Consider the following 17,500-nt stretch of genomic DNA (forward strand, 5'->3'; position numbering starts at 1 on the left):
GTGGGTGGATATCGTCTCCAAACGCAAAACACCTGAGTTCGACGGGTGGGCTGATGGGAGATGGTATTCATTTATACCTCTTGTGGCCGACTGGTTAGTGTGTCACTGAAGTCCTGATTCCCCGTCCGTCGCTGGTTCGATCCCACGGGACGGTGGACTTATTATCACCTAAAATTCCCCTTCGGTAACATATATGAAAATATATTACTTCCGAGGTAGAGTGAATTGGATATTAAAGGACGTTTGTAGCTTTCTGATTGTATATGAATCACGGTGATGTGATAAATAGTCATAATATGGCTACGTGCGACAAACGCACTACACGGCCAACATGGCAGAGGTGGGTGGATATCGTCTCCAAACGCAAAACACCTGAGTTCGACGGGTGGGCTGATGGGAGATGGTATTCATTTATACCTCTCTTGTGGCCGACTGGTTAGTGTGTCACTGTAAGTCCTGATTCCCCGTCCGTCGCTGGTTCGATCCCACGGGACGGTGGACTTATTATCACCTAAAAATTTCTTCGGTAACATATATGAAAATATATTACTTCCGAGGTAGAGTGAATTGGATATTAAAGGACGTTTGTAGCTTTCTGATTGTATATGAATCACGGTGATGTGATAAATAGTCATAATATGGCTACGTGCGACAAACGCACTACACGGCCAACATGGCAGAGGTGGGTGGATATCGTCTCTCAAACGCAAAACACCTGAGTTCGACGGGTGGGCTGATGGGAGATGGTATTCATTTATACTCTCTTGTGGCCGACTGGTTAGTGTGTCACTGTAAGTCCTGATTCCCCGTCCGTCGCTGGTTCGATCCCCACGGGACGGTGGACTTATTATCACCTAAAAATTCCCCTTCGGTAACATATATGAAAATATATTACTTCGAGGTAGAGTGAATTGGATATTAAAGGACGTTTGTAGCTTTCTGATTGTATATGAATCACGGTGATGTGATAAATAGTCATAATATGGCTACGTGCGACAAACGCACTACACGGCCAACATGGCAGAGGTGGGTGGATATCGTCTCCAAACGCAAAACACCTGAGTTCGACGGGTGGGCTGATGGGAGATGGTATTCATTTATACCTCTCTTGTGGCCGACTGGTTAGTGTGTCACTGTAAGTCCTGATTCCCCGTCCGTCGCTGGTTCGATCCACGGGACGGTGGACTTATTATCACCTAAAATTCCCCTTCGGTAACATATATGAAAATATATTACTTCCGAGGTAGAGTGAATTGGATATTAAAGGACGTTTGTAGCTTTCTGATTGTATATGAATCACGGTGATGTGATAAATAGTCATAATATGGCTACATGCGACAAACGCACTACACGGCCAACATGGCAGAGGTGGGTGGATATCGTCTCCAAACGCAAAACACCTGAGTTCGACGGGTGGGCTGATGGGAGATGGTATTCATTTATACCTCTCTTGTGGCCGACTGGTTAGCGTGTCACTGTAAGTCCTGATTCCCCGTCCGTCGCTGGTTCGATCCCACGGGACGGTGGACTTATTATCACCTAAAAATTCCCCTTGGTAACATATATGAAAATATATTACTTCCGAGGTAGAGTGAATTGGATATTAAAGGACGTTTGTAGCTTTCTGATTGTATATGAATCACGGTGATGTGATAAATAGTCATAATATGGCTACGTCGACAAACGCACTACACGGCCAACATGGCAGAGGTGGGTGGATATCGTCTCCAAACGCAAAACACCTGAGTTCGACGGGTGGGCTGATGGGAGATGGTATTCATTTATACCTCTCTTGTGGCCGACTGGTTAGTGTGTCACTGTAAGTCCTGATTCCCCCGTCCGTCGCTGGTTCGATCCCACGGGACGGTGGACTTATTATCACCTAAAAATTCCCCTTCGGTAACATATATGAAAATATATTACTTCCGAGGTAGAGTGAATTGGATATTAAAGGACGTTTGTAGCTTTCTGATTGTATATGAATCACGGTGATGTGATAAATAGTCATAATATGGCTACGTGCGACAAACGCACTACACGGCCAACATGGCAGAGGTGGGTGGATATCGTCTCCAAACGCAAAAACACCTGAGTTCGACGGGTGGGCTGATGGGAGATGGTATTCATTTATACCTCTCTTGTGGCCGACTGGTTAGTGTGTCACTGTAAGTCCTGATTCCCCGTCCGTCGCTGGTTTCGATCCCACGGGACGGTGGACTTATTATCACCTAAAAATTCCCCTTCGGTAACATATATGAAAATATATTACTTCCGAGGTAGAGTGAATTGGATATTAAAGGACGTTTGTAGCTTTCTGATTGTATATGAATCACGGTGATGTGATAAATAGTCATAATATGGCTACGTGCGACAAACGCACTACACGGCCAACATGGCAGAGGTGGGTGGATATCGTCTCCAAACGCAAAACACCTGAGTTCGACGGGTGGGCTGATGGGAGATGGTATTCATTTATACCTCTCTTGTGGCCGACTGGTTAGTGTGTCACTGTAAGTCCTGATTCCCCCGTCCGTCGCTGGTTCGATCCCACGGGACGGTGGACTTATTATCACCTAAAAATTCCCCTTCGGTAACATATATGAAAATATATTACTTCCGAGGTAGAGTGAATTGGATATTAAAGGACGTTTGTAGCTTTCTGATTGTATATGAATCACGGTGATGTGATAAATAGTCATAATATGGCTACGTGCGACAAACGCACTACACGGCCAACATGGCAGAGGTGGGTGGATATCGTCTCCAAACGCAAAACACCTGAGTTCGACGGGTGGGCTGATGGGAGATGGTATTCATTTATACCTCTCTTGTGGCCGACTGGTTAGTGTGTCACTGTAAGTCCTGATTCCCCCGTCCGTCGCTGGTTCGATCCCACGGGACGGTGGACTTATTATCACCTAAAAATTCCCCTTCGGTAACATATATGAAAATATATTACTTCCGAGGTAGAGTGAATTGGATATTAAAGGACGTTTGTAGCTTTCTGATTGTATATGAATCACGGTGATGTGATAAATAGTCATATACATATATATATATATATATATATATATATATAGAGAGAGAGAGAGAGAGAGAGAGAGAGAGAGAGAGAGAGAGAGAGAGAGAAATAATCAACACACAATCACGTGTGGAACAGGAATAAATTTCTGACTCACGTCGGGATCGAACCCAGGTCTTTCAATTGAAAGGCAAGGGCGCTGCCTTTCAATTGAAAGACCTGGGTTCTGATCCTGACGTGAGTCAGAAATATATATATATATATATATATATATATATATATATATATATATATATATATATATATATATATATATATAATACCTTCTATTATCCATAGCTCTTTTCCTCATTTGCATTCAGTAAACACTTTTGACCTCTCCTATATAGGAAGAGTGTGCACAGCATCCCCTCAGAATAATAATTTTTCCATAAGCTCTCTTCTTCTGTCACTCCTTTTGCACGAAGCTCCCAAACCTCCCTCTCATCACTATTCTGAAATTAACTTCTGCTCTCATTCTGCTGCCGTCCATTCTTTTTCATACACGGGAGTTGGTTAAAACACGTAAATGAAGGGGGAAGATATTCCTTTACAAAGAAGAATGGGCGGGCGACGACGGGAGGAAAGGAAAAAGGTAATTACACTGATTAAGACAAAATGTAAATCTAAAGATACCTTGCTTCAAAGGGAGAAGGGATGTTGTTCAGACGCTGAAAAGAAGTGATGGCTGGAAATTTCGGAGGGGACCAAGAAGAGTTGTAGCAGATGGCGAGGGACAGCAGAACTTGATGATGGACTCAAGGAGCCTTCAAAAGAAAGCGCGATGAAGGGAGCTAATGTTTCGAGAGACCTCGCGAGGGGAGAGCTTTTGATGACGACTGACACGAAGATAAGTAGGGTGAGAAATGGAGTCGGACGCCGGGAGTTGGGAAAAAGGAAATATTCATATATGAGCAAATGGCTACAGGCACAAATGTTTCATTTCTTGCTAATATTCATATAATAACTATCATACATAAACATGGTCAGACTGACATCTTTACCGACTGATTCCCCGTTTCCTTTTTAATGTTTTCCGCAGAGAGCCTTCCATCGTATATTATTATTATTATTATTATTATTATTATTATTATTATTATTATTATTATTATTATTATTATTATTCAGAAAATTAAACCTATTCATATGGAACAAGCCGACAACATGGGCCACTGACTTGAAATTCAAGCTTCCAAAGGATATGATGTTCATGAGGAAGAAGTAATAAGAAGTGAAGGGGAACACAGAAAGAAGAGATCCCACTTATTAAAAAAATAATTAATAAATAGATAAAAATGTATCAGAATGCCAGAAGAATAGTATTAGGGTAGTAATGCATTGCACCTTCGCTTGAACTTCTGAAGTTCCAACCGCACGACATCCTCTGGGAGGCTGTTCCACAGTCCAACGGTGTGAGGAATAAAGACCCTCTGGAACTGAGAAGTTCGACAGCGATGCGCATTTACAGCATATTGGTACAGCTGCTGTTCAGCGTATCTGCTTGCTCTCGGCAGATAAAGGGGATCAGGGATCAGTTGCGAATCTGAAAGAAAGAGAATTCCCTTTCTGAGGCGAGATTGAAAACCCACACTATCGTAGGAATTCTAGATCATTAGTAATATAAGGCACCATAAAAATGTTAGCTTTATATACATCACAAAAATTTAGAAAGATTGAGGAGCTCAAAGATAGCTTAGAAAGAGCTATAGATTGCTTATGTGGGCAAAAAATCGTAATGTGGTAAGAGTAGACCGAGAAAGGTGGTAATGAGATTATATACCAGGAAAACCAGACGTAAGAAAATACTATATGCAGAAGTGGTACCATCAACCACATTTGAAATGTCGTATTTTGATCAAGAACTGACATTGAATGAACAGAGATGTGAATCTGGTAAAACCGTCTTGTTGTAACTCTTAAAAAACATTTATATATATACAGTATATATATATACACACACATATATATATATATATATATATATATATATATATATATATATATATATATATATATATATATATATATATATGTGTGTGTGTGTGTGTGTGTATGTATATATATATATATTATAGAGTTTTAGGTTACTGTACGGGATGATCCTGTTTCCATGGAATCACTGATCTTCAAAATGGTGTGATATTCCAACTTCTTGAGAAACTGGCCATTAGGAAGAGTTCAAAGGCTTAAGGTCAGAGTGATATAGAGCGAAAGTTCAAGGGCTTCAGAGCAATCTAATTCCCTGGGAAGTTACATACGAGGAACGGCTGCCAGGAAGAAGATTTTTTTTACGTATAGCAGTGTTTATGAAATGTCAAACAAGAGAAAGAAAATGCCGTGAGCGCCTGATTTACAAATTCCTGGAAACCCCCCGAAGGCCATAAACCTTTCCAGACTTGGAAGCCTTGAGTAATCTATGGACCCTTCCTAGTGTAAAGAGAGGGGAATTCAAGGGGTTGGTATGAAGCTCCATGCTTAAATCTTCAGTGAATTCTTCAAAGGAGAAGTTAAACTATCGGACGAAAACCAAAAGGCGTTTTCATGTAAAGGCGCTGTGGAAATCTAATGAGCGCATTAAATAAAGTATTAAAACTATTGCCCATAATGGTTTGTATTGAATAAAAAAAATGTCCATGTAGAAAACAAAAATTAAGTGAGAGAGAGAGAGAGAGAGAAAGAGATGTGGAAAATGTCATTTCATTATTCAAAACAAATTAAAACGAAAATTGCAGTATTTATTATCTTTTTGTTTTCTTTTATTTGCTTTTCACGAGTAAGGTAATTTAACGTACAAACTCAGATTTATACTGTACTTCATTTTTTAATTTGCCTTTTTCTTTACCTCCTTCTTCGAACTTAAAAATTTTTTGAACATTTTCTCCGCGTTTACACGTGGCTTATTATCAGCCACTTACTCTCGAAACTCCGTCCATGACATTAAAAGGTTAAATACCCTGTGGGTGAAAGGAGATTATAGGATAATAACCTATAGAAATATCCTGTGGGTGAAAGGAGATTATAGAATAATGACCTATAGAAATATCCTGTGGGTGAAAGGAGATTATAGAATAACTGATAAAACTCAAGAACGGTCATAAATAGCAACTCGTAGGCCTAATAATGTAATGAATTTTTAGGTAGTGTTTAATCTCTGATTTTATTTGAAGAGACTCGTTAAATCTCTCTTGAAAAGGAGCAGTTACAGTATGTTTCTGAGAAAAGCTAAGCACAGGTAAAAGAACCATTGAGATATTGATATAAAAGAACCACTTGAGTGAAATATATGTATTCGACGATATACCTGATTTAAAGTACGAAATTTCACATGGTAAGTGATATGGAAATTATAATTTTATATTTCATACAGAGTGACAATTGTATACTAACATTGCAATGGTTTATTCTGCGCAGTTCCTCAGGAGCACCGAAAACTTATTGGCATTACTGCGTGAGTTTGTTAATCACTAGCCTTAATAATGTTTAGTTGATTCGTCGAGTAATTTGAATAATTCTGTCATCTTGCATCTCTCGGGGGATTCTTCCCCTGCACCGGACAACTTTTAAAAACGTGAAGCGATCGTCACCTCTCCCTTTTCGGTTTCTTAGAATGAAATTAATACGATTATCAGCTTCTCCCTCTCCACAAATACTATGCAACACAGTTCGCTTACCAGCTTCCCTCTCTGTTCAGTGACTCTACAACACTACGCTTACCAGCTTCTCGCCACACAGTTATTACTCTACAATACAATACGCTCACCGGCTTCTCTCCCTGTTCATTTACTCTACAATACAAAATATGCTATCAGCCTCTCTCTCTCTCTCTCTCTCTACAATTACCCCACAGCACGATTTACTTAACTTGAAGTACGGGCTCAGATATAATGTAAAAGCTTATCGTATCCTACATTTTTTCAGATACTTTTTGACTAACCTTTTTCTTATACATGTAGTGTATGTGGCGTATATATTTTGTCATTCTTTTTGTCTTTTTACTTGATGCATTTAACTTTTTTCTTATTTTACCAGCGGGTTTACATTAGGCATTGCCTCGCTACATTGAACAATTACATCCATCAGTTTCCTATTTTTCCATTACAGTAAGTACTAATATTAGCTCATCAGTAATGAGAGATGTAATTGCATACGAGTACTACGTAGTTTGGCTCGCCGCCACTAGGGCGGCGCTGCTCGCGCAGGCGCAGGGCCTCCCGGTGTCCCCCCGGGTATCCTAACACACGTCGGAAGTTAAATTGGTACATAGTGTCAGTGATTTTTTTTTATTATTATTATTGTCATAATGGTGCGTTGTGCAGCTTCTAATTGCAGAAATGGTCGAAGGAATACTTCAAGAGAAAGTGGAGTGACATTTGACAGGTAAATGCAACGTATACGGAAGTTTATTTACCAATGAACATGTGTCAGTTTGGTTAAGCTCTGGGAGGTAATAGCTTACGCTTTCTCTGTTAACGAGTCTTATATTTTCATCGTATTATTGAGACTAAGTGCACTAAATCGGGGCATCATTATTTTTATATATGCCACAAAATATATCGTAAAAATGACCTTGCTCGTTGCTAAAATCCCATAGTAGTACTAAGTAGTCCTGGGCCAATAGGTTACAAGTCTCCTGTTGTCAACATGTCGCTGTGATGCATAACGACACGTGCTGTATTTTGCCAGTCATTAAGAGTTCTTTGCTGTAGGTAGGCCTGTAGGGTACTGTCTGTGACATCCATGTGTCAGTTTTAGATATTGCAAATGCAGCGATTGAGTTGTTTAACAAAACGGGGTTCATCAAACGAGTTTCCTTCCCAACGGAATTCTGAAACACCGCACTTGTTGAGAGCTCCTCGGTACGACGTAAACAAACCATAGAAAACAACTTTTGGTATGAGATACAGAGAAACTGTAGTTTTATTTTTTATTTATAACAGTCATGGTTTGATTTATATTTTCAGTCAAACGAAATGGGTATTATTTTACTTATGGACATTAATTGCTTTCAACATAAAATATAGGTTTTTCTGTTGTATTATGATGTGATTTGAATGATTTTGAGGTTTATTTCCATCGCAAATGAATACTTATCCTTCCCGGCAAATGATATACTGTATACAAAATTAATAAAATTACGACTTGTCAGAATACTACACCCCTTTCTCCATAGCTAATACGGCAAAACTGTGCTTACTGGTTACAGTTTTGCCGTATTAGCTATGGAGAGGGGGTGCAGTATTCTGACAAGTCGTAATTTTATTAATTTTGTATATATCATTTGCCGGGGAAGGATAAGTATTCATTTGCGATGGAAATAATCCTCAAAATTATTCAAATCACATCATAATACAACAGAAAAACCTATATTTTATGTTGAAAGCAATTAATGTCCATAAGTAAAATAATACCACGAAATGTTTCATAGACCCATAATAGCAAGAAAATGAAGCTTGGTGTGTGTTTAGGTTTAGTGGGGGTGTGTTTAGGTTTAGTGATTGCTATGTATTTAGGGTTAGCAGGGTTGTATTTAGGTTTAGTGGGGGTGTATTTAGGTTAATGGGGGTGCATTTATGTTTAGTGGGATGGTTTATGTTTGGTGGAGGATGTTTTAGGTTTGGTGGGAGGGGTGTTAAGGTTTAGTGGTGGATGTGTTTAGGTTTAGTGGGGGTGTGTGCTTAGGTTTAGTGGGTCTGAGTTTAGGTATTGCGGGGGTGTGTTTAGGTTTAGTGAGGGGTGTATTTAGATATTGTGGGTGGTGTGTGTTTAGGTTTAGGTGGGGGGTGTGTTTAGGTTTAGTGGGGGTGCATTTAGGTTTAGTGGGAGGGGTGTTTATGTTAATGGAGGATGTGTTTAGGTTTGGTGGGAGGTGTGTTTAGGTTTATTAGGGGTGTGTTTTGGTTTAATGGGGTATGTTTAGGTTTAGTGGGGGATGTGTTTAGTTTTAGTGTTGGTGTTTCGATTTGGGGATGTTTAAGTTTAGTGGGGTGTGCTTAGGTTTAGTGGGGTGTGTTTAGATTTAGGGGTGTTTAGGTTTAATGGGGATGTTTCCGTTTATGGGGATGTGTTTCGATTTAGGGGTGTTTCTGGTTAGCGGGGGTGGGGATGTTTCGGTTTGGTCGGGTGGGTGTGTGTTTCGATTTAGGGGTGTTTCAGGTTAGCGGGGGTGGGGATGTTTCGGTTTGGTGGGGTGGGTGTGTGCTTCGATTTAGGGGTGTTTCAGCTTATTGGGGGGCGTTTCGGTTTAGCGAGGACATGTTAATCAAAACCACACCACGTGTTACTTCCTTTCTGAGGTCAGTGATCGGCTGTCATTCAGATGAGCGCCAAGTGTACGGTTGAGAACCCCGCAGGGAGAAAAAAGCCCACTAAATGGTAGCTAATAACTATTAAGACCGTAATTAATTCGCGGTTTTTATTTTCGTAGGGTAATATGCATGCTTTTCTGTGGTTTGTGGGCTATACTGAATGATTGGAATAATGGTATGTTACTGTGTGTGGAATAGAAACAAAAGATGAACAGCATAGCAGTTCAATTAGGCAATGGATTAGAAGTTGGCTATTATAATGTTTAGCATAACCAAAAGGCCAGAGAGGCCACATGTTGTTTAGACTAGGGAAGGAATTGAACTTGTGGCAGGAAGACTGTCCAGACAAGCAAAAAAAAAAAAAAAAAAAGCGATATTATTTAGACCTGTAAGGTTTAAGTTCAGGCTAACAGACTGAAACACAGCCTCGGTGACAGTCATATATATATATATATATATATATATATATATATATATATATATATATATATATATATATATATATATATATATATACTGTATATATATATATATATATATATATATATATATATATATATATATATATATATATATATATATATATATTAATTCAGACATCACACATATTACACACACACACACACACACACATATATATATATATATATATATATATATATATATATATGTGTGTGTGTGTGTGTGTGTGTGTGTGTGTGTGTGTGTGTGTGTGTGTGTGTGTGTGTGTGTGTATCACTGTCACCGAAGTTGCGTTTCAGTCTGTTAGCTGAGCTTAAACCTTACAGGTCTAAACAGTATTGAATGTTTTTTTTTTTTTTTTTTTTTTTTTTTTTTGCTTATGAGAACAGTCTTCCTGCCAAAGCTCAGTTCCTTCCCTAGTCTAGACAATATCTGGCCTCTCTAATCCCTCTGGTTATGCCCAGCACTATAGCAGCCAGCTTCAATTCCCCTGACCAAATGAACTACTATGCTTTTACTCTTATTTATCTATTCCATGCGCAGTCGTACACCATTATTCAAGACTTAGGTGGTGTTCACAAACCACAGAGAAGCATGAATACTATCCTGCAAGAATAAAAACCATGAATTGCTTAAGGTCTCAAGAGATCTCGGCCACCATTTAGTGGGCTTTTTCTCCCTGCGGGGTTCATATGTCTTGGGATAAGACACATTGTATCCGTGGCCGCTGTGACTCCGTAGGCCAGGAACGTTACGGTTATTCCCCTTTCTTTTTCTTTTTTTTTACAAAAATACTTTACAATAGACTGTGAGATGCTTATACGAAAGGTTGGTTTGTTGTTCTGGTTTACACTGGTCTTCCAGAGGGCTTTGATAAAACGATATAAGAAGAAAATACGTAAAACGTTAAGTGACAAGTCCGTCATTGGTGCTAAGATAACAGATCGCTCAAGTGCCTAAGTAGCCAATGGAATACCCGTATTATATAATGATCAGTTTATAATACCAGATTTTCTGTACCAACATAGAATTCCGAGCGGAGAGTAAGACAAACCTCAAACAAAATTCAAAAAATGGAGAGATTATAAACAATGTGCACGTCCATATAACAAAGTATACTTTATAGTATGTAATGGTTTACACACTACCAGTTAATCTGTCTGATATACCTAAAATGTAATGCAAATATTCCCACATATCTACATAAATAACACGAATCCAGTTATATGCAGATGGAAGTACGATTCAAGATTAAATTAAATGGAGTATGTTATGATTGCTTTATTTCCTCACGAAAGTTTGACTCTCCCTTTCTGCTTATGATAAGCAAACCTGCTAATAATGGTGATCCATACATGAGTCATTATTTATTCAAAATGCATTTATACGGAAGTCCTAGATACTACGTGAATCCAGAATCCAAAATATCACGAGACATATCTTCATTGCACGAGAGTACTGCAGATAAATGGTATCGTAAGCAATTTTTTGTTTTCTGTAAAAGAAAACTATTGTGCCGGCTTTGGGTATGTTAACCATCCACCCTCCAATCATCAAACATACTGAATTGCAGCCCTATAGCCTCAGTAGTTTTTATTTTATTTAAGGTTAAAGTTAGCCATAATCGTGCTTCTGGCAACGATATAGGACAGGCCACCGCCGGGCCGTCGTTAAAGTTTCATGGGCCGCAGCTCATACAGCAGTATACCGAGACCACTGAAAGATAGATCAATTTTTGGTGGCCCTGATTATATGCAGTACAGAAAACTCGATTTCGCCGAAGAAACTTCGGCATTTTTTACTTGGTTTGTCAGATGCTGAGAATAGAGTTTTTTGCCGTAGATCCTCTTTCATGTAATAAAAACAAAAATATCCTGAATGAAGAAAATATTGAAAATGAAGACAGATGAGGCGACTTGATTAAAAAAATACTCACAATACTGATAATCTCACTAGTTTAGGCAGCTTTTCACTATCTTTTATTAGTAGAGCACCCAAAATTAATTTTATTCTCCGGCAATATCTAAAATAAACGTATTTGTTAGTTACACCTAACATCTCGCGCGTTTTGTCCAGCCATTCCGGGAAACTGTGTTTCGCTAAGCGTTTTAATTACAGCCCGAATTAATAGCATCTGTTTTTGCTTCGGAGATTATAGGGAACAGATCCCCAACCGGTCGTATTCACATGCAAATCCGACTTTATTCAATAGTGCTTAGTCCAAAGGCTAACTGGGCCCTGTCGTTTAAATCATGGAGTGTCCATTTACCTAGATAAAGAGGAAAACCGTCGATAAAATTTGCTCTCTCTTAATTGCTCTGTCAAAGGAATAAGAAAATTAGATAAATGTATTTTAGTTATGTATATAATAGCATCATTTATTATAATTTTTGGGGCTTAGATAACCTTCACATAGAGTACCGCAGAGCAAAGAAAATGCTTTCAGTAAGTCAAAGATAAAAATATACCTGTTCGAAGTACACTAATCTCTCTCTCTCTCTCTCTCTCTCTCTCTCTCTCTCTCTCTCTCTCTCTCTCTCTCTCTCTCTCTCTATATATATATATATATATATATATATATATATATATATATATATATATATATATATATATATATATATATAGTTATGAGACATTGGTGATGAACAGGGGAATAACGGATGATGTTTTAATATGATACTTTACTTATAGAAGATAGTGAAAAGCTCCTAAACTAGTAACAATATAAATATTGAGTCTGCTATCTACCGTTGTGTGTGTGTTTTTTTTTTTAATGAAGTCATCTCATCTCTCCTCATATTCAGTATTGTCTTAGTTCTGATTTTTTTTTTTCGGTTGGCCGTCGTTCTCTCAAGCTTCTCTTATTTCGCAATTCAACGATGGTGAGTCTTCTTTAATTTTAATTTTTTTTCACATTGATTTGACAGTACTGACCGCATTTGAGCTAATCTCATCCCCATGAAAGCTAGAGAACCTCTTTACGTATTCAGTTGCATTTGCATAATTTATAATATCAGTATTTTTGCAAACACAAGCTGTGCTTGAAATACTATGTAAATCTTTTATACAGTCCTCTGTAAGTGCATTTTTTTCTCGTAAGATAATTTCTATTCGTTGATAACTTTATATTTGTACATGTGTTTGTTAAATTTACTGATTGATAGTGATATAAAAGAACACCAACACCATCTATTTATAAAATGTATCTAGTCGCCCCATAAGTTAAAGTATACAAACTATTCCGACGGTCTTCAGTTTCATTGTTGAATGCTGTATCGTCTGTTTTGTGTCTGATGATCTATATAAAGTAAATTTTTTTTTTTTTGGTGAGAGATCTATGTCAGAACGTTTAATGATTTCATATTTACGTTTATTTAATTCCGTCACACATATAGTTTTTCTTATTCGTGGTGTATGGTAAAATTCAGGTGTGGATAGTAATATTCTACTCGTTCTCTTTCAATGATTAATCTCGTTTCTCTTAACAAAAAGATGCTTTTCTGACTATTGTTATTATGTTTTCGTACTCTGACAGATTCGGTTTTGGCTGCTAGTTGTATTTGCTATTCTTGTTTTGATTTTGCATCTATGCTACAGTCGTTCCCCGTGGACAAACAAAATTATATACTTAGTTCTTTTTGAATCATAATCATTTTTTGAATCACAATCATTTGACCTTCCCGTAGGGGGCTAGTGCCGTCAGTGCACCTTACGTGGTGCTGTGTAGGCATTACTTAAGGGTCAGCAGCAACCCTTCGTTCCCTAGGTGCAACCTCTCTCATTCTTTTTACTGTACCCCTGTGTATATTTTCTTTCTCCCATCTGAATTTCCACCCTCTCCTGACAATTATTTCATAGTGCAACTGCGAGGTTTTCCTCCTGTTACACCTTTCAAACCTTCTTACTGTCAATTTCCCTTTCAGCGCTGAATGACCTCGTAGGTCCCAGTGCTTGGCTTTAGGACTAAATTCCATATTCTATTCTATCCCAATCATTTGACCAGCAAACTCTCCTACATATTGACCATGGTAGTTTTCATAAACATTATTCCTGGTACGTTCAGTTTTTTTTTTTTTTATTGGCATTTAGAGCACTACATTATATGATACTTCACCATCATTGCAGCACTTACTGGATACTTGAAGCCTACCATGAAGTGTTCTTCGATTCGTTGTCTGTGGTAAGCATTATATCTTGTATTCATCCCTCACGTTTCAGGTAAAAGTGTTGCAACTGTTTTGCCGCGGATTCTTGTCTTTTGTTTATTTCATGACAGTCTCGTCTTCTTCATCTTCTGGCATTGTTGCTATCGTGAGTTTTATTTCTTTTTTTTTTCAATAACCTTAATGTTCATAACACCATTTTTTCCAGTGACGGTAAATTTTAGGGCTAGCGAACTTCTTTTGCAGGGAAACAGCATTTCTAAGTGTGCATCCTGTGAGTGCTTCGATGTAGAGTAAGCTATTTTTGGAACTGAGGGCTCTTATTTCAGTTATTTTTCGGGTTTTCATTCTTATTAGTCAGTCTCTCTCAATTTTCTCCCAGTTCCCGTTGGAGAGAAGGAGAACCTTTCGATTGAACTTTCGGTCCTTTCATTAAATAGACGGCACCAGGCTATTTCGCCAGCTAAAAACACGGACTTCTGCCACCTACTTTACATTGGAAATTAAAATAAAAAATATGAAACTGCCTCAAATTGCTCTGGAAAGTTTGTTCTTTGGAAAATGATTATCTCCTGCTGCAAACGCCTCCTGCTAAATCCTGGGTCCGGCTAGCAGTTACCGCTTAAAATTTACATTATAATGGACAAGCATATGAAATGTAAATAAAGGCAGAACGTAATATATCAGTGGATAAAAATTACCTAATTTTTTCTCTTTGTGTTTTAAATATTCATTTTCTCACGCGCGTGTCAGTAGTCAGTAAATTCTATTTTGTGGTTTGATTTATTTTTAATGGAACTGAAGTTCTTCAAACGGTGCTAAAAAACATATTTATTTAATAATATTTTTATTTGCCCCAGCTTTCAGTTCCAGGGTCATTTCCAGTGGGTGGAGGGTTGGAGAATGTCAAGTTCTCTTGAAAAAATAAAATCTCTCGAAAATACTTGTATGGAAAGGGAATATATTATATCAGTATTCGTATTTTTCAAGTATCTTTCACCACTTTGAAAATAGATTGCTGATTATTTATTTGATTAATTAAGAGCTATATGTTATTTGTAAATCCTTTCTATAAAAGGAATGTCTCTATAGACACATTTTTTGTAGACCTGTGGAGGCAAAACCAAAGGAAAATATACTATTTATAATATTGCTGATATACTCAATGTCTTCTGTTATTTATAAAGTATTTTAATATCATCAGTCATAGTGAAAGTATTAACAATTATATTTTATATTTTCAGGTGTGGAGGGGACCACAAAAATGAGGATTTACTCATCTTAAAGGTATGTCAGACTTATTTTAAGTTTTTATATTGTGGGGAAACAGCATGATTAATATCAGTATACAAATGACACTTTGTAAAATCTCTAGAATTCCAACGGTGTTAGACTACCTAATGTTTTTTTTAGCCCGAAATACCGAATGTTGCTGGAATCTAAATTTTTTCAATTATCGCTGCCAAACACGCATTCCCATAATCCTAAAATTATAACAAATATCTCATGCCTGCGTTCCAGAATTAATGAAGCAATTATGGGCATCGATTTGTAATGAATTAGGCAAGCGATCTGAACAGTCTAAAACAGGCAACTACGCAAACCTAATGCCACCAAATTAATAGAAAATAAGCAGCATAAATAAAGAACGCAACAGAAAACATAAACTGAGAGCATTTATATTCAGGCTCACCCACTAATTAGCAATAATGTAAGCCGGCAAAAGAGGTAATTAGCTTTAAATTACTGCTACATTCCTGTTTGGATACTGAGAAATATACTCGCTCCCATTTTGCAGCCACCAGAGTTTAGAATGTCTCTCTCTCTCTCTCTCTCTCTCTCTCTCTCTCTCTCTCTCTCTCTCTCTCTCTCTCTCTCTCTCTCTCAGAATTTCATTACCACAGCATTACCGGATTTTATTTCGTTATGAGGTAGTGAAGTTAGTCTTTTGCAGTTGTCGAGAAACGATAAGTTTGACTTCGAGTAAATATTTTTTTAACGTTACGAAGTTGAATTCCTTATAACCTTATGTGGGATGGATTCATAAATTATTATATTTTAGGAAAGGTATTTTTTTTACTAACTAAATTTCAAAATACAGTAGATTTTTAGACGATATTTTTGTATATGTCTTCGAATTATGACTTGGAAAATAACAGTAAGAACTAGATAGCTGATTCTCCATCGTCGTCAGTAAAGAAGGGATAGATTTTTATTGGTTTTAAATCCATATGAGACGTTTTAGTAATTCAAAATACAAAGAAGTCTGAACACGGCTGCAAATATAATACATCTCTCCTAGAAGGTACTTAGTATTAAAATAATCTTAGATAATTACCATGAAAATATGACATTAATGCAAGAGACCTTAACGGTACCGTTTATTAGAGGTTGCAAAATAGTGGTAATTTCTTACAAGTCGAGTCATTTCCTTGTGCTTAATCCCAGGGCAATTAAAGGATTCGTATCCATTTGGTACTTGAAACAGTAATTATGCAGAATCCTTTCGATGCATCCCTAATCTTCCGTGTTTTATTGTGACATGTCTCCACTCTTCGCATGATTGGATATCTTTAATTTTGTTCTAATGCGGGTTCTTTTAACTGTGTATATTATTAGTCTTAACAACGGTGTATTTGGATGAATTATGTAAGGAAATTGTTTTTCGTGATATACTGTTTAAGATATTAGTTTCAATAACTTTTAATTTTATATGGAGGCATCCACTACACAGTTAGGTTATACAACTCACAGGAAATAAGGTAATGAAATTAATTATAGGTACATGTATGCTTATATACATTTCAGGAGGTTCATGCATATATATATATATATATATATATATATATATATATATATATATATATATATATATATACTGTATATATATATATTATATATATATATATATATATATATATATATATATATATATATATAATATACACACACATATACATATATACATACATATGCATATATACATACTTATGTATATATCTATATGTGTATATATATATATATATATATATATATATATATATATATATATATATATATATATATATATATATATATATATATATATATATATATATATGTATATAAGAGGAAAAAACCTGAATAATTTGTTGAACTATAATGTGGGCATTTGAACAAGGCTTAAATTCCTTAACCCGGAACAAGTATTCTGTGCAGCATTCCTTAACGAACTTTCATATACCGAGTGGCATCGCATTCAAGTTGTGATGCTTACATTATACGGCTGAAGTTTTCGGTGCAGCTGTGCTGGGTTTTCCGAAAAATCAGTGGGGGTGTGTACAAAACTTCCTAGTTTGAATAATAATAATAATAATAATAATAATAATAATAATAATAATAATAATAATAATAATAATAATAAATTCTTCCTCGCTTTTATATATATATATATATATATATATATATATATATATATATATATATATATATATATATATATATATATATATATGTATTATACATATACA

At 36.7% G+C, this 17,500-nt stretch overlaps 1 long non-coding RNA gene across 1 annotated transcript in view; it reads left to right on the forward strand.

The window, feature by feature from the left end:
• LOC136832750 (uncharacterized) overlaps positions 1-17,500 on the forward strand; it is a 587,618-nt gene that overhangs the window by 212,032 nt on the left and 358,086 nt on the right. The window contains exon 4 of the long non-coding RNA XR_010851306.1: positions 15,236-15,278. This is a non-coding gene — a long non-coding RNA (uncharacterized lncRNA). The remainder of the gene's footprint in view (positions 1-15,235; positions 15,279-17,500) is intronic.

This window comes from Macrobrachium rosenbergii, chromosome 50 (genome assembly GCF_040412425.1).
Source record: "Macrobrachium rosenbergii isolate ZJJX-2024 chromosome 50, ASM4041242v1, whole genome shotgun sequence".
Taxonomy (NCBI): domain Eukaryota; kingdom Metazoa; phylum Arthropoda; class Malacostraca; order Decapoda; family Palaemonidae; genus Macrobrachium; species Macrobrachium rosenbergii.